This window comes from Pyrgilauda ruficollis, unplaced genomic scaffold (assembly GCF_017590135.1).
Source record: "Pyrgilauda ruficollis isolate IOZ18807 unplaced genomic scaffold, ASM1759013v1 scaffold11, whole genome shotgun sequence".
NCBI classification, from domain to species: domain Eukaryota; kingdom Metazoa; phylum Chordata; class Aves; order Passeriformes; family Passeridae; genus Pyrgilauda; species Pyrgilauda ruficollis.
Window position 1 is genome coordinate 441,568 of NW_024509210.1, and position 25,506 is coordinate 467,073.

General features: G+C 47.6%; 1 protein-coding gene across 7 annotated transcripts in view; it reads left to right on the top strand.

Annotated features, from left to right (window-relative positions):
• The window catches only part of SGMS1 (sphingomyelin synthase 1), a 91,197-nt gene that overhangs the window by 8,493 nt on the left and 57,198 nt on the right, over positions 1–25,506 (top strand). For 2 of the 7 annotated variants that reach the window (XM_041473992.1, XM_041473957.1), the window contains exons 1-2: positions 8,473–8,739; positions 16,816–16,931. The exons of 1 other annotated variant lie outside the window; for it this stretch is intronic. The gene's annotated coding sequence lies outside the window, so the exon portion shown is untranslated. Of the gene's footprint in view, positions 1–8,472; positions 8,740–11,740; positions 11,760–14,874; positions 15,310–16,815; positions 16,936–25,506 lie in introns of those variants that run through there. 4 more of the 7 variants (XM_041474001.1, XM_041473982.1, XM_041473974.1 and 1 more) reach the window with 4 other exon arrangements.

The following is a 25,506-nucleotide window of genomic DNA, read 5'->3' on the forward strand; positions in this document are numbered from 1 at the left end:
GCTCTGTGGTTTGCCTGGCAGGTGGGGCCTTATCAAGAGGGAGATAACAGCACTGAGGGAAACAGCACAGGGAATATCAGTAACGGGCTTCTTTCAGGTCTGGGTCGTGCAAAGCATTAATGACATTTTCTGCACCCCTAAACTGGAGTAACTTCTGCAGTGACTGTCAGCTGTGCCAACAAACTTTGTGTTTGGGACTGAGCTATTGTTGAGTTTTATTTTTATTTAAAAACAAGGGGCAGCGGAGGGTCTGCAGTAGACTGAGCTGAAGTGGGTCTTGCTTTTGGAAATAACTGGAGGACACTTGCTGGTGGTGAACAGGCAGTGCAGTGACAGGATGTGTGCAGACAGCTGGAAATGCTCACACTTGCTTGCTTCCCAGTACTGTCCTAAATTAGGAGAGCTGGGATAGAGCCCAGTGCAGCTTGTGGGGTGTATTGCAGTGTAACATTTGCACACCAGACTGTTCCCTGTTCAGTTAGTGCTGCTCACTGTGGGGAAGAAGTACTCAGCTGTTGTGGAGTCGCTTTGCCTGGGATTGCTGGATTTGGGGGTGCTGGAGCAATGCTTGAGTGCAGAATGGTAGTTTTGCATCCTTTTGTCTTTGTGGTTGTTGGTGGTCATGGAAGAGGCCCCACAAACGTCAGCTGGAAGGGAGGAAAAGTCCATGTGTTTCCACAGACACTGCAAAGTGACAGGAGAAAAATTTGGAGAGCTGAACATGCTGATGCTGCTGTCTTGATAGCCTTAAAAGTGGGTGAAGAATTAAAATAAATAAAAAGAGGAATGGTTTCTGTAGTGGCTTCTCTGGAGGCAGTATTATCTTCTGGTTCTGAGGATTTGTTTCCTTTCCTGGTCTGCTTTAAAAACATTCCCTTTTTCATAAAAACAGTGAATTATTCCATGGACATTTATGTGAAGGGACTGCTGAGTGCTTAATAACCTACTTATTTTATTTGGGCTGGACTTTTTAAAAATGAAGTGTTCAAGTCAGGCCCTTAGAAGACAGATTGTCCTGCCCGATTGTCTTGAGCAAAGTACCTTTTTGGTTTTAATTGGGGTTTTTATTGCTATGATTTACAGTGGCAGGGTGAGGGCAGCACCGTTCCTGCAGTGCCTCAGACAAGTGGGAAGAGAAGGAGAAGGAGCAGAGCTATTCCTTATCTGGACACTTTCTTAGGTGCTTACAGAGCTGTGTACTTAAATAATTCCTCCATGGAAGTATGGATGTGCAGCAAAGCCACACACAACGTTTAGTACAAGTGTTCTCAGCGTGACTTTGCAAATATTCCCAAGTTTGACTTAACACCTCCGCTGCTGCCTCTTGGCACCGGAGTGAGGGAGGTTTGTGCAAGGCTCAGAAATGCAGATAATATCTCACACTTGGAAATCACCTCTGGGAGCAGTCCTTGTGCCTTTCCTGGACCGGTCTGCTCGCTGTTCCTCCGTGTCTGCTGCCACCTCCTCGTGTCCATTCCCATGTCCTGGTTTCCACTGCCATGTCCTGGTGTCCACTGTCACCTCCTCGTGTCCATTCCCACAACCTGGTGTCCACTCCCACCTCCTAGTGTCCATTCCCCTGTCCTGGTGTCCATTCCCACAACCTGGTGTCCATTTCCACATCTTGGTGTCCACTCCCATGTCCTGGTGTCCACTCCCACCTGCTGGTGTCCCCTGCCACCTCATTGTGTCCACTGTCACCTCACTGTGTCCACTCCCATGTCCTGGTGTCCATTCCCATGTCCTTGTGTCCACTGCCACCTTCCCCATCCATTCCCATCTCCACAGACCCTGTCCTGTCTTGTGAGTCCCGAGTCCTGCCTTGCTTTGGGACCCCTGCGCTGCATTTGGGGTTTTTGGGGAGAGGGGAGGGGAATTTGGCATTCCAGCAGCAGCTGCCTTTGCCAGGTCAGCCCCCTGTTTGTGTGTGCTGTTCCCTGTGCTCAGAATGCAGGAATATTGTTCAAACTTGGACTCTGCTGTCATGTGCAGATGCAATGAATTTCCTAGAAACTTCAGGGAGGGGATGAAAGTGATGTAGATAGTTTGTAACAACTGGTGATTCAGTCATTGAAGCATAAACTGGATTTTTAATGTGCTGAAGAAGAAAACAAAGCTTGGCTTGGTAAGGTCAGCATCAGAAATTTAGGGGCCGTGTTGATTTTTCTTTTGTATTACAGTTTATGGAGGACATTTTATTTTTTCCTTAATTAAACTGCTTTTGCAACGTGTGTCAGTCCATCTTAAATCCTGTGTAGGAAGATCTGTGGCTGTATTTGATGAGGGCAGAACCTTCTGCTGCCTCTGGGACTTCAGCTCCCCTTTTTGCAGCTGGATTGTGTCATCCAGGTTGTTTTTAATCCTTTCCCCTGTCAGTTTGTTGAGCAAACTTCCAAGTGCAGGAGTGTGGGCATTGGGACACCCCTCAAAATGCAGGATTGTGGAGATTGGGACATCCTTCCAAGTGCAGGATTATGGGGATGAGGACACTCTTCCAGGGAAACTGGGACACCCCTCCAAGTGTGGGTTCTGGGGGACAGGGACATGCCTCAAAGTTTAGGATTCTGGAGACTGGGACACCCTTCCAAGTGTGGGATTGTGGGAATTGGAACACCCCTCAAAGTTTAGGATTCTGGGGACTGGGACACCCCTTCAAGTGTGGGTTGTGGGGGACAGGGACACCCTCAAAGTTTAGGATTGTGGGGGACAGGGACACCCCTTCCAAGTGGGTTGTGGGGACTGGGACACCCCTCCAAGTGTGGGTTCTGTGGTACAGGGACGCCCTGTAAGTGTTGGATTGTGGGGACTGGGACACCTCTTCAGGTGTGGAATTGTGGGGACTGGGACACCCCTCAAAATGTAGGATGCTGGGGACTGGGACACCCCTCCAAGTGTGGGTTTGTGGGAATCAGGACACCACTCCAAGTGTGGGTTTGTGGGAATTGGGACACCCCTCCAAGTGTGGGTTGGGGGGATTGGGACACTGCTCAAAGTTTAGGATTGTGGGGACTGGGACACCCCTCCAGGTGTGGGATGGTGCGGATTGGACCCCTCCCAGTGTGGGCTGTGGGGACTGGGAGGATGCTTTGCCCATTTCCTTCCCCTTCGTTTAAGAACCAAAGCGCTGAGCAGAGCTGCACGGGGGAGGAGGGAGGATCCATCCTGCAGGCTGCCAGGGGACAGGTCTGGCTTCTCCCCACGCTGCCTGTGGTGAGCCACGATGGAACTGGACACATCCCAGTGCTGCTCCCTCCCAGGTGTCACTGTGCCAGGTCCTGTTCGTCCTGCAGGACATCCCCCTGCATGTTCACCTCCAGAAGTGCAGCCAGGATCCCATTTCCAAGGCCTGCTTTTCCCTGCAGAGTGCCTGAAGCTGGAGTCAGGGATCAGCATCCCGCCAAGGGCAGGGCAGGGAGGGAGAGCTGGCTGCAGTTCCAGCTGGGGATGGTCCCATTCCAGCAATTAGGAGGAATTAATTGCTTGGCCAGAGCCCCGATACATTGCAGATGGCTCTTAGAGGGATGGAACAGATTCCTGATGCTGAGGTGTGTCCAGTTTTGGAGAGGTGGATCCAGAAACTGCATTTTTGCCAGACATGAGGCCAGCTGGCTCGTCAAATCTGCAATAGAAAAGTTTCTTTAGCTGAGAAATGGGATATCGTGTACTGCTGATATTTCTGAGAACGGGAGGGCTTAAATTTCTTGCTTACATTGGGAACTGAAGGCAGACAATCAATCCCTGGTTTGGGCTGTTGCACAGAAATGGGGACAAACAACCAATTTCAAATGGGTTTGTTTATTGTCATGACTTTGGTGGTTTTATGCAGTGCTCCTCTTGGTGTTATGTTCCTGTTATCCCTTTTGAACAAGGCATCTGTGCATCCCAGGGAAGGTCTTTCCTACTGATAGTGACTCCTTGCTTCTGAGCACAGGATTTGTCTGCAGCCCCAGCAGCACTTCCCCATTTTATGGAAGATTTAGCTCAATTTTCCACCCAGAAAAACGATTTTCTGTTAATTTTTAGTGAAAATATGTTGCTTTGTTCAGGTCAAATTTGCAGATACACTTGTGGAGCTCAGTTTTTCTCTTTCCTGCCAATGTAGTGCTTTTGCACCTTTCATAAATCATCTGATGAACTGCTGAAGCTGGAAGAGGCTGTTTGGCATTTACAAAGCTGATGGAAAACTTGAGTAAAGGATGCTTTGCAGGAAATGGCCTCTCAAAAAGGGAAGTACTGCAAAAGCCAGTTATATTTTCCTTGTTCACAAACTTGTTTGGAAGATATTATTAATCCCTCACATCTGTGCAGGTGCAGCCTTCAGACTCCCAGCTGGATATTTTTAACAGAAGCAAACCACAGCAGGGAATTCCCTGCCCCCTGTTCCAAACCAGTATTTTGGTTTCTTCAGGGAACTTGTGTGTCTTTCAAAAGCCACAGTTTGGTAACTGGGTGTCAAAGTTTACCACAGAAATTTTCAGGAGAAAAAGGGGAAGGCAGCTCCTGCAGAAATACCAAAACCACTGCAAAAACAAGTGTGAAAACTTTGGGGTGGGTTGGTGGGAATGGGAGGATGCTGAGGGGGAATGGATGGGACTGAAGGGGTCAGAGGTAAATCACAATCTGGTTCTGCTCAAAGTGAAAGTGTGTGTGCTGGGGAGTGGGGGGGAATTCCAGGAAAGCTGTGGAATTCCAGGAAAAGCCATGGAATTCCAGCCAAATGCCCCTGCAAGAATAGGCAGTAGGACTTTGCCAGGTGCCAGATCTCATGCTGAGAGTGCATGGCCAGGTTTCCCTGTCCCAAAGGGCTTTTTCCATGAGGAAAGCAGAGCCTCAGGTAACAGAGTTCTCTCCAAAGCTAACTCTGAAAGAATATATACTTTTTAATATGGAATTTCTACCTGTATACCCATCAAATCCTGGGAAATGACCATCCCTTACCATTTGTTTACCTGCACAGGAGGATTGTTGCAGCAATATCTGGAAGAAGCAAGATTAAAAATCAATTACTGTAGCCTAGCAGGGGTGTGTTGTCCAGAAAATACCTCTTCCAAGTTCAATTCCTTCTCCAAGTTGATAGCTTTGAGGCCAAGACAGGGTAAAAAACATTGAGGACGTGAAACAAATTTCTGCTGCAAACCATGGGAACCTCTGAAAGTTGACATAACTTCTGTAGCTGGAAGTTTCAATTTGTTTAATTTATTTTGCTTCCTTAGGGCTCAGCTGTACTTGTTTTGTCGAGTTAGTTTATTTATGGACACATTGTGCTGTTCTCCCACAGGGATGACCTCTCAACTCCAGCAAGTCATCTGCCACTTGTTAATGTTGGTGTTAAGCCTGTTTAGAATCTTCCTGAGGTTTAGAGGTCTTTTGCATCAGTCTGGGGATGTATGGATGGTTAGCACAGAGCAATTGCTACTCTGATAGCTGCTTTCTAGACTAATTAAACACACAGCTGATTGTCACAGGTGTCATCTTGTAACTTTACCTGCAGCAAATGAATGGAGTGCAAACCCAGCTTGAATTCCTTGTGTGCAGGCGGCTCATTTATTCTTTCTTTGCAGTGACCAGAAGAATCTCTTTTCCCAGGAGACTCGAGTCAGTGTCAGGAGAGAAATGTTCCTGCTGAATTTGGTGTGTGGGGCAGCTGAGGGCAAAGCTTCCCTGGGAGTTTGAGGTCTGTGGTCCCTCCCTGAGCACGATGCCCTGGCTGGAGCTTTGCTGTTCACCTTCCACGAGGGAATAAAGCACTCCCAGCACCTGGAGAGCACGTCCCCTGCCTCTGGACAGCCAGGGAACAGACTCTGTTTGTGGGATTTGGGAGAATAAAGCACTCCCAGCACCTGGAGAGCACATTCCCTGCCTCTGGACGGCCAGGGAACAGGCTCTGTCTGTGGGATTTGGGAGAATAAAGCACCCCAGCCAAGTCACCTGTGCAGAGCCACCCTGGAGTTGGTTTCCTGTGCCTGTACCTGCACTTGCTGCCTTCCAGCTCCCTCCTGCTTCCCTCTGATGCCTGTGGCACCAACAGAAAAAGCAGCATGTAAGACAATTTCAGTGTAACAGCAGAAATGCTGCCTCACTTGAGCTGCACTTAACCCCTGGCTTTAAGTGGCTATGAGAGGTTTGTGAGACGTGCTTGATACGTTTAAGAAATAAAAAGCCTCGCTGTGAGAGAGGGGAGGAAGGAGCTGCAGCAGAGCTTCAGGCTGGTGAAGGCATTTCTAGGTGTGCATCCCTTCCTTGCTGGCTGGCTGAGGTGAGAATGGGCTCTCCAGCAAGAGAGCTGCTTCAGGAGGAGGTGTGCTTGGTGATGGCCAGTTTGCTGATTCTTCCTTAGCTCTGCTTTCCAGCTTTGTGCAGGACTTGCTGCCCAGGTTTCCCTGTGGAACTCTTGCTCTGATGTGGTGTACTGGGTTTGGTTACTGCCTTTGGTTCAGGTGACTTGCAAAGGAGTTTCACTGACTTCTGGCTTCTCATAGCAGACATTTCCTTGCTCAGCCACCACTCAGGAGTCACCTGCTCAATATTCCTCCCCCACACCTGACCCAGCTTGTTCAATCCTGTTCTTTCCCTGTGAAGCAAGAGACAAAAGAGCAGCTTTTGCTGTAGTTCACAAGGTTCCCAGGTGCATTTAGGTTGGAAAACACCTCCCAGCCCATGGAGTCCCAGCTGTGCCCCATCCCCACCTTGTCCCCAGCCCAGAGCACTGAGTGACCTCCCTGCCCGCCCTTTCCAGGAAGAAATTCCTCCTGATGTCCAACCTGACCCTCCCCTGGCACAGGTTTCAGGATGGTGACAGGTTCTGTAAGCAGCTTGAGCCTGCTGGGAAGCCACGTGAGAAGGTGACATCCATGTGCCAGTACAAATCTTGGCTCCAGAAATACTCAGTGTGAGGTGAAGGTGTAGCTGTTTTAACAAAACACAAAGTGGAAATGTCTTATTCTTGGTGTTTCCAAGTTTGCTTGCAGCTGTTGTGCCTGTGCCCATCCTTTCTTTCCGTCCTGCATCAGGAGTTATGACCTAAAAATAAATTGTGTTGTGCAAAGGATGGGAAATGAGACAGCATCACTGATTTCAGGTTTTATTGCTCTGTGTGTGCCCTGTGCTGAAGGACTTTCTGCTGTTCAGGGAGCTCCAGCTGGGGCTGGGCAGTGCAGGCTGTCACCACCCAACTGGGACTGAGCTCTGCTCTCTGGCCAGCTGTTAATCCAGAGCCCAAATTGAAAAAAACAGGATTTGGAGAAGGCACAGATGTTGTTAGGGTTTCCCTGAGGTGAGGATAACCCTTGCAGATCTCTGAAAGGGAAGGGAACAGATTTATTTGCTGTGCTGCTGTGCTCTGCAGTGGCTTGGAAGGTCTGGGGTGAGGTGGCCACAAACTGCTCTGGCACCAGCTGAAACCACAGAAAGGGCACTGTGGTGGGGTTTGCTCTGCCTGTGCCACACTGATGGCTTCCCTGGGCTGACTGGGACAGTTGTGTCATTTCACAGGTGTCTGGAGAAGAAATGGAGTGGACAGTGAGGCCTGAAGGTCACTTTGGTATTCCAACCTCTTTGTCTGCTTTAGTGTTGACATTGAATTCATGGGCACAGGCCAGCTTTGCCTGTTGCTCTTCGTGCTTTGGCAGCAAGGACTGAAATCTCTGTTTGAGCTGGCAGCTGGCCCCAGCTCTGGTGCCTCTTGCATGATGACTTGTGTGTGGTTCAGAATTAGGAATCCTCTCCCCACAGGTTTGGAAAGTGTCTTTGGACAAAGAGGGAGAGGGATCTCCTTTATAAAGGTGATGGTGGTGCTGAGTGAGCCTTTTGGTGTTTGAAAACCTGCCTTTCTGCCCCTCCAGTGCTCTCAGAGGTGTAAAACAGTTCTTTCCCCTCCTTTTTTCTCTTAAACTAAGCATTGAGGATCTTGTGTCACTTGCTGATAGTGTAGTCTGTACCTCAGGAAGTGCTGCAGCTGGGTTGGTGTGTTGCATTTAGGCAAGCCAGCTAATTTTGGCACTTTGCATGCCTGGTGTAACTACTTTTCTCCCAGGAGTAAGGAAAAAAAAAAGAAATAAAGTCTGGGTAAGAATCACACCAGGCAAATTCCAGCTTGGAAGACAGTAGGAGTAAGTGAAGGTGTGTGTGGGTATTTTTTTTTCTGTTTATACTTGGTTAATTCTACTTTTGCAGCAGCAAGAGGTAAGTCCATTGATTAATTAGGCAGTTCATGGATGTAAGCAACTGGTGCAGAACCAGCTGCTGGTTGGGAATTCCCTGGCAGGGGGACAACAACCAAACCATATCCCAAGAAAAACATGGACCTGGAGCTCTGGGATGGTGAGCCTGCAGAGATAGATAAGGATTCAGCCCAGGAAAATGCACTAATTGATAACTACTCCAGAACCAGTGGAGTGGGAGATAACTGTCCCCTGCCCTCTCCCAAGGAATTCCCCAGGCTCCGTAGCCTGGCCTTGGCAGCAGGGTCCAGCACATTTTATTTCCTCTGCTGGAGCAGGGATCATGTCTACAGCAGCCTTTAAATGAGAAGAGCTTTGAGCTGGAAAACGAGCTGCTTTTAGGCAATAACATTCTAAATATTCCTGTCCTGCAGTCCTGTTCCCCTGGGATAACTGGGATCAGCTGAATTGTGATTGTTGTTTGACTGTGCTGCTTTTGCCTCTGGTGACCACTGTGCTTGATTCCTCTTGTTTTAAACCACAGCCTTGCTGAGTGCTTGGGGCAAAGCTGTGTTTTAAGGTGGGTATGAGTGTTTTAGGGCTGGAGGACAGCAGGTGATCTGCAGGCTGGCTGGATTTCACTCCTGTAAGGGAAATTGTGGGCCAGGCTGCAGGGAAATTCCCTTTATTTTGGTAGTGGTTTTCTACAGCTGCTTAATGGGGAAGACCCCATAAGTTTTGGGTTTCCCTGCTGCACCTTCAGGTTTTTCCTACTGTTTGATCAATTATCTGCTCTGAAAAAGTGAGCAAGACAGAAATGACAGCCTTGCTTCATCCTCAGCCTTGCTGTGACAACCCTTTGCAGCCCATTACTAAGGGATGACACTTTTTGTTTGTAGTTTTGCTTTAGCAAAATAGTCCTTCATAGCTGGAAAGCCTTAAGGAATAAAGTTTCTGGCAATATCTGTAGGAGTTGCAGTTCTTTGCTATGCAAATGCTGAAGTCTACGTCTTGCTTTAATGCTTCTCAGGGCTAAAATATTTTTGGATAAACAAAGCTTTTCACATACTGTTTAAAGTGCTTACAGGCAACCTTTACCCCCGGAGTGGAATGCAGCCATGGGGAAAAGTGCAGTGGGAACAAGGACCTCTAACAGAGTTGATGGCCAGGAGTGGGATGGAGTGGGGAAACATGTCACATTTAAATGTTAATTTTGATTGGCATATCACATTCCAAACCATTTCTTGTATGAAAAATTACTGGTGTCCATAACCAGATTATTTTTTCTTTACGGAACAGTCTGCAGTCAGCTTTTCTCCCCCAAATTTCCACTGGATATTGCTGGGTAAATAAGGAGCAGTGCTGGAAAATCATAGTGTGGCATCTTAGGAACCTACTGGGATAAAGTCTGGGATAAAGAGGAGCAGCACATTTCTGGTATTTGCTGTTTTACAGTAAAGAACTTCCAAAGTCTCTCCTACTTGCAGAGGGGAAGAGTTTTTCCCAACCTGGTGTCTGTGAGAGAGCAAACACTCCAGGCTTGTTAGGCAGTAATTTAAACGTAGCTGCATGGCCTGGGAGCCAGAAAAAAAGGATTTCTTTGCACTCCTGTGAGTGGGAAAGGTGGGATGAGGCAGGGACTGGAATCCCAAGGAGTGGGCAGTGGCACATAGATTCCTCTCTTAGGGACACGTCAGACTCCTTGCCAGAAAGTGTTGTGGATACAAAGAGTTTCATTGGGATCAAGTTGCAGGGAGTGGAGGGAAGCTGAGCAGCTCTTAGGATGAGAAATTTCCCAAAAGGTTCCTAAATCCATGCTCAGGAAGCTCCTGGAGCTGAAAGTAGCCAAAGCCTCAGGCAGAGCCTTGTCTGGTTGGGGCAGTTTAGCTGCTCTTCAATGTTGGTTTAACTGCTATGGCTCAGCAACTTCGAGGGTTAGGGTTGTGGCTTTTTTTGCTTCTTCTCTGTGCTTTTGCTTGTTTGTGGTATTTCTGTTGCATGAGGCTGTAAAGGAAATAAAAACCCCTAAAGCTTGGGGTGACTGACTTTGAGGGCTGTAACAGTGGAGGCAAAACCCTGACTTTTCATTGAGTTTGCAGCACCAAAGGGAATCTGCAAAAAGTCATCCCTGGTCTTGGGTGTGCTGGCTCCTTCCCAGAGGTGCCATGGGGGCCATACTTTCCCTTTTCCCATTTTTCAGCCTTTCCTGGGCAGGAAGGTGAATTGCAAAGGTTAACAAGGGACAGCTGCCCATGTGCTGCATGCCTGGAAGTTTGCTGGGCTGATATCAATACAATTATCGTGCAGATCCTCACTTTACATGAGACCCACATATGGAATGATATTTTAAGAGCTCAAAGAAGCCTCCTTTATAAATTTAAGTGCCAGAAGTACGTTTTTTATCCTCAGAAGATCTTTTAATTGCTTCTGTAACTTGGGGAAAGCTGCTTGGGCTCATTGTGAGGTGTTTGCCACTTGAGCAGAATGTGTTTTTTCCCACTTCAGTGGAGCTCTCGGGGTTCTTCATGGAGCAGGTTGTTTTTAGCTGTCTTGAGAAGTATCCCCTGGCCTCCCTGCCCAGGAGAGCCACAGCATCCTTGTGGAATTGTGGAATTGGCCGTGTTCCACATGTCCTTGGAGTGAGCTCTGTGCCTGGGGTGGCTCACAAAGGAGACATTCAGGCAGTCACCAGCTCAGGCTCCTGTCCCCCTGAGTGTGCACTAATGCTCTTAACCCTGCTGGGGCTGGAAGAACAGCCAGCAGATCTGGGCTGCTGCCCTGCTCCTTCCCTGTGGTCTCTGCAGGCTGTAAATGACTCTGGCTCTCTGCTCTGCCCGTGCTCCCTTTGGGACCTGCAGGGAAGCACCAGCAGCCAGCCTGGTCTCTCTCCTCCTTCCCAGGCCATCACCCCACTGCTCTGCTGGAGTCATGTTCCACTTAGTCTCATCCTCCTAGGAATTGTTCTGGTGTCAAAAAATTGGAAATCTTGGAAATCTGATCCTTGAGGACCTCTCTTTCTGAAGGAATTATTGTGATTCCTGTCTTTGCAATGGCTGAGTCTCAGCTATTACCTGTTAGAAGGTGGGATATGTCTGAGGTGCTGTTGTTTCAAGGCACTTGCAAAATGGGAAGAGCTAAGTTGAAACTGCTGTGGCTCATTTTTGAATCAGTGGATAGCTTGACAGGGAGGCTTTTGGCTGTGAAGTCATGGATTTAAGTACAGTGGGAATTCTGACATTATCTACAGGCGAAGGTAAGCCATTTCTGTCTCCATCACTTTAGCAGGAGCATATAAACCAGGCCTGTCATGGAGTCCTCAGCTTTCATCCCATCCTCCTGCAAAACCAGAAGAGGTACCAGTCACTGGAAAATGGTTAATGAGATGCCAAACACCAGTTTGATTGGGAAAACAAAGCTGTATAATAAGCAATATGAAGTGGTTTCTGTCGGTGGTGGACAACAGGAAACTTCTCTGATGTCATGCAGTCCATAATTCTGGTCATTCCCTGAATTCCTTATCCCTAGCAGGTCTAAATGATCAGACCCTGGATTTTTTATCTTGATGAGTCTGGCTGTGAACACCCTGACAAGGCTTCAACAGTGAGTAGTTACACTGTGTTTCATGTTATTAATGTTTCTGACCTAGCCGTAACTTGCTTTCTTAGAATTAACCAATCTTTCCTTTTCAAAGTATTTTTTGGGTGAATCTGAGCATCTCACCCTTTAAGGACAGTTGAAAATATATATCAGTGTGTGTACCAAGTCACTTCTCAGTGTCCAGGCATTCATGCAGAGCTGAGATTTCCTTGGGACACTTGGCTCCCTAAGGAGTGAGAAGGGTCATAGCAGCACTGGGGCCAGGTTTGTGGAGAGGAATGTGCCTTGGAAGGTGTTTTTTGGAAGGATGAACAACAATAAGGTGGGGAAGGGAATCTGGGAACAGGACTGATTATTTTGGAAACAGAGAAAGAGTCTCCTGCTGCAGAGGTCAGGTGTATTCAGGTCACCATGATACTGCAAGAACTAAGAAAAAAGAAATTCCATCAACAAATCCTACTAATTCACATAATTATGTTGTTGTCGATTGCAGGACCAATTTTTTTTTCACTTTTTGGGACACTGGGAATGAGTTTGCATGGTGCTGGCAGGTCTCCTGGCAGCTTTCCATGCCCAAAAGATGGAAGGGATGTTTCTGGGCTGCCTCCCTGAGTTCATCACTGCACTATTTAGTGGTTCCCTAGTGCAGATCTGTCTACTTAAACCAAATGAGGATCATTCCTTCCCTTTCACATTGCTATTAGCTGGATGATTTTATTGTCTCTGCAGGAAGAGAGCAGAGACAAGCAACTGTAGATTAGGAACAATTTGCAAAATAGTTCCCTGATTAGCACGCCTGTGGAGATGTTTTTCTGTGTAAGGGCTGCACCACAAATTTTACTGGCTCCCTACACTCAAAGAATTAACTGTGAGGAGGATTAAAATGACATCTTAGACATCAGCTAAACATCCTCTCAAAATCCCTTACGTTGTCTCTAAATCAATTAATTTGATTTCCTCAATCCACAACTGGGTTGGTGAACTTGTGTCAGTGATCTATTTAGGCTGAATTTCTCCGGAGTATTTTAAAGAGTACTTCAGTACTGCTGAAATGGTGCAAAAAAAAAAAAAAAAAAGGCAGTGAAATATGGAAATATCCTGTGCCAGGGTGTGAAATGAAGATGCTGCTCTAGTCATGGGGGTGCCTTCTCCAAGCAGCATTCTTCAGCTGGTAATCCAGCCCTCACAGACATTCCTGATCCCTACTGGTTAAATGGAATAAGAAAATAAGACAAGAGCCTGCTATTGCTCTTTTTGCCACGGTGCTGCTTGTGTGGATGTGAGAAGTGGGAAGGAAAAGACACAGGAGAATCCTCAACTCCAAAGCTTTGCTGATGAACAGCACAAGGAGTTCTACAAAGTCTGCAAACGTGGCCCTCAGCACTCAGATGTGGCCACTTAACTCTCCTAAATCCTGGTTTGCTTGTAATTCCACATGGATAATAAGGATGGTAGCATTCACCTGGGAAACATCTGAATATTAGTAAGAGGAATCACGTGCTCTCTCTGGGAATCCTGCAGCTCTCCACTGGCTGTGACATCTCCAGATGCATCAGTCAGAGATGGAGCTACCACTGTGAGCCTGCAGCAGGCTGTGCTGGGACACTGTGCTGGAAAATGGGGAATCTTCTGGGAATGAGCCAGCAGAGCTCTGCAGAGGTTTGGGTCCTGTTGCCTGGTGGTTCTGAGCTGTGCTGTGACACGGAGAACAAGGCTGGTGCTAACTTCACTCATTGATCTTCACAGCATCAAAACCTCCCAAATTTCTTCTCAGCTGGTGCTCCTGTATTGTATTTGCAGGGACCCCCATGGCAGGGAGGAATGATGGATCTGACTCCATGTTCTTAGAAGGCTAATTTATTATTTCATGATACTATATTATATTAAAGAATACTAAACTAAACTATACTAAAGAATCAGAAAGGATACAGACAGAAGGCCAAAAAGATAATAATGAAACTCGTGACTCTGGCCAGAGTCCCAACACAGCTTGGCATTGATTGGCCATTGAGTCAAAACAACTCACAGCAGAACCCAATGAAACAATCACCTGTGGGTAAACAATCTCCAAACACATTTCACAGGAGCAAAACACAGGAGAAGCAAATGAGATAAGAATTGTTTTCCTTTTCTCTGAGGCTTCTCAGCTTCCCAGGAGAGAAATCCTGGGCAAAGGAATTTTTCAGAAAATACGAATGTGACAATCCTGCATGAAGGAAACATTGTGGCTGTCAGAGCAAGGGGTGGCACAGCCAGAGCTGAGCATGGTCAGGTTAGATGCTGAAATTCACAGAATCTCTGGGTTGGAAGAGACCTTAAAGACCATCAAGTCCATCCCAGCCCCAACACCTCAGCTAAACCCTGGCACTGAGTGCCACATCCAGGGATGGTGACTCCACCATCTCTCTGGGCAGGCCATTCCAGAACTTGATCACCTTTTCTGTAAATAGCATCGGGCAGGATGCTTTTCCAGCCTAAATAATTCTGTGATTCTGTGGCACGGCTTGTCGTTTATGTGCAGATATTTCCCAGCTCAGCATCACTTAGCAACTCCAGGAGCTGCACCATTTCCACAGGGATACTGAGTTTAGGGAAACAGGGCCCTGAACCAGCAGCTCATCCCTCAGCAGAGCAGCAGCCAGTGCTCTGCCAGCAGAAGGGTGTCCCTCAGGGGAGGGAGGAGTTTGGCATACAGGCTTGTTGATTTGGGGAAGACAGACCTTGTGTTTTCTGAAAAGTGTATTAGCAATGTTAGAGCTGGGCAGTGCTGTGTGTGCCACAGGACAGACAGCACAGAGCTCTAATCAAACCTTGCCACGCAGTCCTGCTGCCAGCAGAGCTGCTAGTTCCCAAACTCTCGCTGTGGATTGCTCCTCCTGTCCTTTCACCAGCCCAGAAATAATCCCGGATGTGGCAGGAACGTGTCCTTGCAGGCTCCATGGAGAGCAGAGGGAGAGGCTGCAGCTGCGAGGGAGCAGCTCGGGATTCTCACAGCAAATGCTGCTGATTCACAGCTTGCTCATGAAAAACGCGTGTTTGTGTCTGAGCACCACGCTGGGCTCTGGGATCCATGAGAGCTATCATGGCTGGAAGAGGGGCACGCAGGGTGTGGAGCTGTCCCTGGCTGGCTTCCTCCTGGGCTGGCTTTTGGGGGCTCAGCAAACTCCGCAGATAAGCGAGTGTGCTAAGTTTGGGAGGGCTGCTCTCATGAGATAATGGCCAGTTACTCATGGAAACAGGGCCTTCCTGGCTGGGTGACACCTCTCATGATCCTGCAGCAGGCAGGGCAGGAGGCTGGCAAGGCTTTCCCTGGTTTTTCCGTGGCTCTGTCCAGATGGACAAAAGCTGTTTGATTTCCAGCCTGTGGCACGGAAGAATCTTCTGGGATGGGTGACACCTCTAGTGATCCTACAGGAGGCTGACAAGGCTTTCCCTGGCTTTTCCATGGCTCTATCCATCTGGAAAGAGCCTCTTCCAGCCTGTGGCACAGGAGAATCTTCTGGCCTGCAGGTGGAGGTGCCTGGTGTCCCCCTCCCCACAGCACTCATTGAAGGTGAGGCAGTGTGAAAACTCAAAAGCAAATTTCCAAGCAATCCTAAATGTAGCTAAAAAGGAGTCTCAAGAAATTAGTTACCAGGCTTCCATCTGCTTGTTTCCTGGCAGACAATTCCTTGGGTTTGGTGCTGCTGCAACAAGCAGAATTGGATTTATTTATCCCCCCTTCCTCCCCAACTTGTATTTGAGTGGAAATGTATGAATTGCACTAACTAATGTGAATGGAGCAGGGAAACCTCTGCCTTTCCTTTATCTGAAAGCTGAGTTGGAAGTGCCCTGTGCAGCACAGGGATGTTCTATTCCAAATCCCCACCCTGATTTTGCCTCCCTTGGAGGCTGGAGGGATGGGGTGAAGAGTGGGTTTGCTTCCCAGGGCAGTTTGTGTGCTGCTGCTGGCAGAGGTGGGCACAGGGATGGGGAGAAACCTGGTCCCTGCATGCTCCACCTGAGGATTTTGGCCACGAGCATTTTGGGTTTGCTTCTCTTTGCTTCTTCCTCTCTCTCCTAAATGATCCTGCTTATCTTGGAGACTATCAGAAAAGGCTTCCAGCCTTCCTCCTTTGCTCCCCCTCATCATACCTTGTGTGATGCAGAGTTCAGAGCCAGTGTCGCTTCAGCAGCTCCCTTCAGAGGAAACATTGAGGTTAATTTCTTTACTTGGGGTTCCACATGGCAGTGTGTATCCCATGAGTTTCCTGGATTGCTCTTGTAGTTAAGAAAAGGTGCTCTTAAAAAGGGTGTAGCAGGGTGGTCCGCAGCCTGTTTGTGGCAGTGGGAAACCCACGTTGTTCTGGGGGTGGTGGTCTCCTCCTGTAGTAATTTCATATGGTTGTCCTAGGAAAATCCTGGCAAGCTGTGTAGAAGCTGTGGGAAACTTAGAGGAAAGAATTCAAACCATTGTTATCTCTCCTTCTGTAACCATTGTTTATAGATATGGTTCTCCAGAGTGTGGAGTTCACCAATAGTGTGAGAGAAGATTCCTAAAGGCCAGTCAGGTCTTAGGTCCACCATTATTTCTACAAGAACTGTAGATTTCTAATAATTAAGTGTCTTTTCATGCCTTCTGAGGATGGAGTCTCTGTATCACCTTTGGCTGTCCCCAATACCCCTTCAGTGATATCCTCCAAAACTCATCTAGGCCTGTGTGCACACAAGGATATTCTCTCTTTCTGTGTCCTGTGGGAAATACTATTTTTAAAGTGCAGCTGCTCCTGGATCCCTGGAAGTGTTCAAGGCCAGGCTGGATGGAGTTTGGAGCACCCTGGGATAGTGGAAGGTGTCCCTGCCATGGCAGGGGTGGAATGAGATGGGCTTTGAGGTCCCTTCCAACCCAAACCATTCCATGACTTTATGTTAGGATGGCCTTCCCTGTATATCCAAGCTCTTGTTAGACCTTGAGGTCGTCTTCACACTGAAACAACTCCTGATGCTTTAATGAAGGCTTCCTGTTAGCTCCACCTCTTAAATGTCCTTATCTTTTATTTGTTTGCTGTTTTGTTAACAGTGACTCTCATGACTACGTGAGAAGCTGCCAGCAGCAGGTCTGAGCTTCCACTCTCCTCTTCCAAATGAGTTCCTAACCTGATGCATCGAGTGCTCTGGCTAGAAAAGCAGTTTCAGGTAGGTCAGTGCATCTTGCATTTTGCATTTTCAAACATGTGTGTTTTGGAGTGAAGTGTTCATTCTGTACCTTGTTTACTGTGATCTGAATTGGGGCAAGTTCTTGTTTTTGGATATTTCACAAACTGTCTGACTCCAGTATTATTAAATTGTAAAATCTTAGGGAAAGACAACTGAAAGATCCCTTAGATCAGTTCCTTCTGCCTGCTTCCAGGGAAGGATGACTGAGAGCAGAACTTGAAGATGTAGATTGTGGATAAATGCTCCCAAAACTCTGCTTGTAAGGAAATCTTTGCCCTTTTGGCTGTGGAAACTGGTGATATATTGTGTAGACAGCCAGAATGGGGCTGGAATACCTGTGTTCTGTTCCCAGCTCTAGCTTTGGCATAGATAAATGACCTGCAGAGAGAATAAACCGGGTCTGTGCCCTTTATTGCTGCTTGTAGTTGTGTTTTTGTCTTTCAGTAATCCTTTGAAGCTGTGTGAGGATTTGCTGAAAGGCATCTCATAGGATTTGTCATGGTTTTGTGGGGTTTGATCTGTGCTGGAAAGCTCCATGACTGATTGAAGAGGTAGAGGGGAGGTGTAGTGAGAATCAGAAAATAAAAGTGGAGTTTTGGGTGTAAAGATTCTGAGGAAGAGTGTTCTAAAAGCTGTGATTTGTTTGTGTGCAGCCCCAGTGTCCAGCACCTTGAGTGAACCAAGTCTCTTATGCCTCCCATTCCTAGTTGGGAAACCTTTTGCCTTTTTCCTGAAAATGTTCTGAAATATTAGAGAGCCTTAACTGGCTGATTGTGAGAGGCTGTTGTGGGAGACAGAGCAGAGAAGCACCTTTCAGTTGTGATTATTCCTCATCCCTGCTAATGCCCTGAGCACGTTTGTCTTTGACAAGTTTGGGTTTAGCCCCTCTCCTGTGGCTGTCCCAATACTGCCTCTCTCTGGATCTCAAAGGCTGTATAAGTAAGATGTTCTGGTGGTATTTCTTACAGAATCTGTAACAAATACCACCAGAAATCCTGAAAAAAATGCTGTGACTAAACACCGAGGCTGCTGAAATAGAGGGAAATTACATTTTTGCGTGTCACAGGTCAGATGATGATGAGCAGGATTTTTGCAGTTGTTGCTCTCTGAAAGCTGCCTCTGTGTCACTGTTCTGGATGAACTGTAATACCAAGGCTTGTTTACAGCAGTAGTGAAAAATTCCTACTTTCCCCACCCTTCTTCAAGTACATCAGTGTTGGGAGCAGGAGACACTTCGAGCAGACACCCGAAGCTCCTGTCACTGCATTGATTCAGCTTCTGTTTGCTCTGCATCCAATACAGAGCAGTCATGAATAATGCAGGCATCTATTACTTAAAGTTTAATGCAGCTTTAATCGGGGTTGAACATCGAGAGGTGCAGAGGAGGCTGCTCTGCTCTGTGCTGAAGGGAAAGGATTCAAACCAGGTGTGGCTGGCTCTGTGTTGGTGGGTTGTTCCTTTGCCCAGGGCAGGGCCTGTCCCCTGGGCTGGCATTGCTGATGGAACTCCAGGGCTGTGCCCAGTCCTGGGTCCCCAGTCCAGGAAGGACATGGAGGGGCTGGAGCGTGGCCAGGGCAGGGAACGGAGCTGGGGAAGGGGCTGGAGCCCCAGGAGGGGCTGAGGGAGCTGGAAAGGGGCTCAGCCTGGAGAAAAGGAGGCTCAGGGGGGACCTTGTGGCTCTGCACAACTCCCTGCCAGGAGGGGACAGCCAGGGGGGGTCGGGCTGTGCTGCCAGGGAACAGGGACAGGACAAGGGGAAAGGGCCTCAGGCTGGGCCAGGGGAGGCTCAGCTTGGACAGCAGCAGGAATTTCTGCATGGAAAGGGTGATTTAGTTCTTATCTATGTTACAGTCTCACAAACTGTGAGTTCCACAGCACTTCACTCTAACAAACTAAAAATGGAGCTCCATCTCTCTCTCTACAAGGCCTTTTAAGGATAAACTATCCAATTAAGAAATGACACCTAAATTATTTTTAATTTTAACTCAATAACCAGCGACTTGTGGCCTGCAAAGTGGACTTTTTTATGCAATTACACAAAACCACCCAAACCCATGGAAAGGAAGGTGAAGAAGAAGGACCAGCCTCTGCCCCAAAACCTGCATCTTGTTTATATATATTACTGTATCCTAAAACCTTAAACTCTTAAGTTTCCCACCACATGATATTACATACTTCTAACCAAAGTACACACTCATAATCCCAGTTCTATCATTCCTTTTTGGAATTCAATTTCAGGCCTTGGCAGGGGCTGCCCAGGGAGCTTTGCAGTGCCCATCCCTGGAGGTGTCCCAGGAAGGGCTGGAGGTGGCACTCAGTGCTCTGGGCTGGGGACAAGGTGGGCACTGGGCACAGGGTGGATTCCTGGGCTGGGAGGGATTTTCCAACCTAAAATAATTCTGTAATTCTGTGGCACAGCTCATCATTTATGTGCAGATATTCACTTGAAGCTGCCTTGATGTCTGTGACCTCTGGTTTTTGCTGTATTTATCTCACTCTGTGACAGCACAGGTTCTGTACTCATAGGGTCAGAGAGCATGTGCATGACTCTGCTGTGATCCAGGGATCTCACAGTGGAATATCAAGGCACTGCTGTCTCTTCAATGGCTTTTTTTTTTTTCCTTCTTGGTATGAGTATTATTTTTTTAAACAAAGGAAAAACATCCCTTTCATCAATTGTTCCCTTTGCAGAACTTGAGCCTTAAAATAATCCAGGAAGCCTTTTGTTATATAAATATACTCATCCTCCAGCTTGGCATGGAATGTGCTTGACAGAGCTGCTTGCTGAATTCTGTTTTAAACTTGAATTTCAGTGGCTATGAAGGAGAAGCCCTGGGCTCAGAGAGCAAAGCAAACACTGCTTGCTGTGTAATCACAGTGTAACAGGGACTATTTAGAGCAGTGGAAAGCAGGGGTTTATGCCTGGAACTCGGTTTCTGTGTCTCAGGGATTTTTGTTTCAGCTTGTTACAGCCAGGTATGCTCATACCTACCAAATTTAGCTCCATGGGAAGAGAGCATATGTGCATATGTGCAGTCTTTTGAAAATATTCCTGCTTAACTAGTTTGCTCAGGAATAGAACTCTGTGTAAATGCAGCAAGGGCTTGTAATGGTTAACAGCAAATTCCAGTGCAGAACACTCAGAGGTGAGATCTCCCACTTAAGTGGGCAACAGGTGACTAGAGCAGATGTTTAAACAGAAAATGAACAAAACACCATCACCAGAAAAAAATCCCACGAACTCAAAAATCCATCATCCACAAAAACTCACCACCCTGTGAAGTTCAAATAATCTTTGTTAGAAGTGCTGGCTGTTTCCTGGGTGTTGTCCTGTGCATGTAAAAGCTCCTTGCGGGGAATTTATGAATCATGTGGAGTTTTTCTGTGTCCTCTTTAGGCCACACTTTGATTGTGACATTGGTTTGTTTTTTGGGTTTTTTTTTTGGTTTTTTTTTTTTTTTTAAGTGACACCTTTGGTTTGTTTTGCTGCAAGCCTCAGCTTGAAGCTGCTGCTGACTGAGGAGGTTGGACTCAGTGGTCTTGGAGGTCTTTTCCAACCTAAATGGTTTGATGATTCTTCCCAGCTTTTCACAGAATCACTGGATTGGAAGAGATCTTCAAGATCATACATTCCAACCCATGCCCTACACACCTTAACTAAACCATGGTGCCACATCCAGTCTGTTTTTGAACACATCCAGGGATGGTGACTCCACCACCTCCCCAGGCAGGCCATTCCAATATTTTATCACTATTTCTGTGAAAAACTTCTTCCTAATATCCAGCCTATATTTTCCCTGACACAGCTTGAGATGCATTCATCAGAACTATCCCAGAGAAGTGGGGATGTTAAGAGGATGCTGCAGGATGTGCCTGGGTGGTTTTGGTACAAACAGGGACAGCTTCCACCATCCCAGGTTGCTCCAGGCCCCATCCAACCTGGCCTTGGACACTTCCAGGCACGGGGCATCCACAGCCTCTCCAAGCAATGACATCTTTGGCACTTGCAAAACTAAAGGTTTAATGGAATTTTGGAGCAGAGATTTTATATACCTTGTGTTCAATTTGTTGGATCAATCAAGTTGGGTTTTGGAAGATTTTTTAGCTGCTTTATTCAATGGGAATATTCAAGAGTGGCTTGTTCTGGGTGCTGTGGATAATTTCCTTCTTGTCTCCTAATTTATTTGCCTTCAGACATGTAGTTACTCCCGTGTTTCCAGGAAAATGGAAAGGATGTGTTAGCAGGAAATGGCTGCAGTTAATGAAAATAGGTTGTACTTGCTGATGATTAATCCTTAATCCAAAGAGGGAACGTTCCCTCTTCAGTTTTGTGGCCTGAATTAGCATCTGACTGTTCCTTTGTCCTGGGGCTGCCTCTGAATGACTCCAGGATTGATTCATGGCTTAGGGCCCCCAGTAATAGGATTTCCTGTGAGGGTGTGTCACCAGTCCTTGCACAGGTTCAAAGGGAAAATGGGTTTTCCCTCCTGCGTTGCATCCTCTGGACTTGTGCCCCTTGGCTTTGGCTCCCTTTGCTCCCTGGCTCTGGACCCCACGAGGTTTCAGCTGGGATTTGGTGGCTGCTGCCATCCCAGCTCCTTTCAAGAGCCCCATCATCCACCCAAGGCATGTGGGGACAGGGCAGGCCGTGTTCTCCTTGGGTTCAAGTGAACACAAATACATTTAGTGCTTTCTGAAAGGCTTTCAAGTGCAGCACTGCTCTTTTGCAGCTCTTTTTGCTTCCTTTGAAGGCTGAGCAGCCACCACTGAACTCAGGGCTGCAGTGCGTGACTGCTCCCTTAGCAAGCAGTTAAAACATCAGCTATTACACTGATGTGCAAATGTTATTTTGTGCTGAAGTCATGCTGGAAATAGTTCAAAATGTCTTGTTTATTTGGATTCACGAGGGGCACGCTGTCTCGCTGAGCTCTAATCTTGTTTTGGTCTCTGCTTTCTTTGCAATCAGCAGAGCTGTATTCAAACCACGCTGAGAGATTTAAGGTGCCTCTTGCTCTGCCCCCCAGGAGCCACAGGCTGAAGACAGCACCCCGGGTTTGTGCCTTTTGGGAACGCTGGGGTGTTAATCAGTTGTTTTCCCTCAGTTTTTGGACGGATGGAACAGGCTCTGCTCCTGTGTTGAATTAAACCCTCTGCCCCTGGGCTCAGCTGAGACCCCACCTGCAGAGTTGCCCCAGCCCTGGGGCCAGCACAGGAGGGACCTGGAGCTGCTGGAGAGAGCCCAGGGGAGGCACCAGGATGGGCAGAGGCATGGAGCAGCTCTGCTGGGAGGGAAGGCTGGGACAGCTGGGGGTGTTCACTTGGAGAGGAGAAGCTCTGGGGTGACCAAATTGTGGCCTTGCAGGGCCTGAAGGAGCTACAGGAAACACAGAGAGAGACTCTGTACAAGGGATGAAGTGACAAGGGGGAATGGCTTCCCACTGCCAGAGGCAGGGATGGATGGGATATTGGGAATTAGGAATTGTTCCCTGGCAGGGTGGGCAGGCCCTGGCACAGGGTGCCCAGAGCAGCTGGGGCTGCCCCTGGATCCCTGGCAGTGCCCAAGGCCAGGCTGGACACTGGGGCTTGGAGCACCCTGGGACAGTGGAAAGTGTCCCTGCCATGGCAGGGGGGGAATGAGATGAGCTTTAAGGTCCTTTCCAAGCCAAACCTTTCTGTGATTCTTTTAAATATCTCTTACTGGATAAGCACTGACTCATTTGGTCATTATCTTAATGACAGATGCACTTGTTTAAAATGACTCCACATTTTTGCAGTTTAATTGTTTAGCAGATAATACAGTCATTGGGATTCTTGCACAAGATGCTTTGTTTCAGTTCACTCCTTAAATGTTTTTATCTGTGTTTGCAAGATGCATGAAAATGGAAGGGTTTTTGTCCTGGCCTGTGCTGCCCTGCCTCTGCTGTCCCCATTCCCAGGGAGCAGTTGCAAGGCTGTCAGCAGCTGTTTTGACAGATTTCCGTGTACTACTTGAGAAAACAAAAAGTTACATCTCACATATTTTGCTGTGCATGGATAAATACACAGCAAAGGGTGGGTGAAATATATGATATGAACATACTGAGGGACTTGTAGTGCCAGCACAGGATGTCTGCTCTGTCACCAGAGTCCTGTGTAACTGTCCCAGCTGTTCAGATGATGTGTGCATCCCTGCTACATCCAGGCAGGTTTAAATATCCTCTTGTCCAGAGCTTGCTCCCATCTCCAGGTTCCTCCCTGCCCTTCCCTGCATTTTGGAGCATCCTCACAGCCATCTCCAGGCACTGACACATCACTGAATTCCCCAAGCTTTGCTATGAGTTTCTTGGAAAGCTGCTGCAGCCTGTGGAGCTCCCTGAGCTGTGTGCAGCACATGCAGAAGGGCAGAAAGGTGAGGGACAGGCTTTGCACAAAGGCTGTGTCATTATTAGGATATGTTAACGGGGTGGCTCCAGGTGTTTTGTGCGTGCTGGGGCTGATCCGGATGAGCTGAGGCAGCTCCTTGGCTGTCCCTGCCCCAGGCCCTGGTGCTCGCTGCCAGCAGGAGTGCCCTGCCCTGGTGCTGCTTCCCAAATTCAGGGGCAGCACTCAACTTGCTGTCAATGTTTTGTTGTGATTTCCCTGCCTGTGTTTTGGTCTCTGTGAAGCTTCTCAGGGAAGGCAGCTGAATACCAAGACAGTGTCTCTCCAGCTCTGCAGTTTTGCTGATCTGTTTGAAGTCCCCAGACAGTTGATCAGGCAAACTTGCTGCTAAATGGATGATCTAATTCCCGGTGAATGCTGTGATCACAAGCATTACCCTACATCACAGAAACAATTTGAAAACCAGTGCGTACTCCTCAAGCTGTCAGTTGTCTTTCAGCACCCTGGTTGTGCTCTTTCATCTTTAAATGCTTGTGCTGAAGCTCCAATAAACTTACCTGTCAGCAACTGCAGGGATGTCTCTTCTGTCTCCAGCTCCTAGCTGCAGCTGGCAGTTTAAAAGCTGTTTACAGAGGAGATAAAGCAAGGAGCTCTCTTGTAGCTGCTGTTTCTGTAAATGATTTTTCTTACACTCCAATAATACTCAGCACAAGGTTGTGTTGGTGCTTTGTGAGGATTGCTCAAAGCCAGCACACAAGTTCTGTGCTCAGAACCCCTGAGGACATGGGCAGGGCAGGAAGGTGCCCCTGTACAGAGGGGAAATGGGATGGAGAGAGGTGACATGGTGAAAGAACAGTGGGACACAGAATGCAACAACCTGACTGCCTGAAGAGTGGCCCCCAGCAGAGGAATGCTGTTTCACAGCCCACAGATACATGGTTTGAATTTTGCAAGAGAGAGCTCTTTTGAAACATGAAATTCGTAGACTCATAAAATCATTAGGGTTGGAAAGACCTCTAGGATCATCCAGTCCCAGCTGTGCCCAGAGACCACCTTGTCCCCAGCCCAGAGCACTGAGTGCCACCTCCAGCCCTTCCTGGGACACCTCCAGGGATGGGCACTGCAAAGCTCCCTGGGCAGCCCCTGCCAAGGCCTGAGCACCCTTTCCATGCAGAAATTCCTGCTGAAATTCCAGGTGGAATTGAGACCTTGAGAAGGCTGACTTAGCACAGAGGTTGGACAGAGTTAAAGAATAAAGCAGGGTTTTTTTAAAAGGATCTCCTCCATGGATGCACCTTGGGCAGCACAAGAGCCCAGCCAGGGCTGTACCCAAGGTGAACCAAAATGGTCACAAAATGGACACCCGCTCACGGGGTCTGTCACTGTGATCAGTTCTGCTCCATTTGCACATTGGAGTTGATTCTCCAATTACAACTTTAGCCTATGCAGTCCCATCCTGCTTGTTTTTCTCTCTTCAGCCCACGTTGTTTGTGCTCTTGGGCCTGAAATTTGGATCATTTGTCCTTGGTCCCCAGCTGGAGCAGGAATTGTTTTGTCTCCCTGCTCTGTGCAGAGAGCTCGCCATCCCTTAATGTGAAACTCAAAAGTGCACGCTAAAGCAGCACAGAATCTGAAAAATATAAAAGCTAAAACCTGAGGCATCAGAATTTCTAAGAGAGTCTGTTTTTTGTGGACTTGTTTATTCTCTTTCTTCTCAAGGAGGGGTTCTAGATGGTCATTTCAGTGAAATCCCTGTTCTGATCCTTCCTTTCTGTTACAGCATCCAAAACTGTGCAGTAGGAGTGCCTGACAAATTGCCCCAAGGAGCACCTTTATTTTTACACCACAGCCTTGCAAAAAGCAAGTCTTAAAAACTTAGATAAGTGAGCTTAATAAAACAGCAGGTTTTTGTTTAGAATCCATTTGCTTCTTGCTTGTGCAAGAGGCACCACCATCCTTTTAAAAGTCATGCTAAATCTGAAGCTCTTCTCTGTTTGTTTACAAAAACCCACTCATTGTTTCCATGTTGATGCACTGATTATTTAGTTTTATCTGGAGAATTCTGATACTCAGCCAGGATCTGCTTCTCTGTGGTAATTTGAGGTGGGGTGAAAATGGATACTTCAAAGCAATCCTGTGTTGTCATCCTGTGAGTTTGAGATGCCGAAAACAGGGGGAAAAAAATTAAAAATCT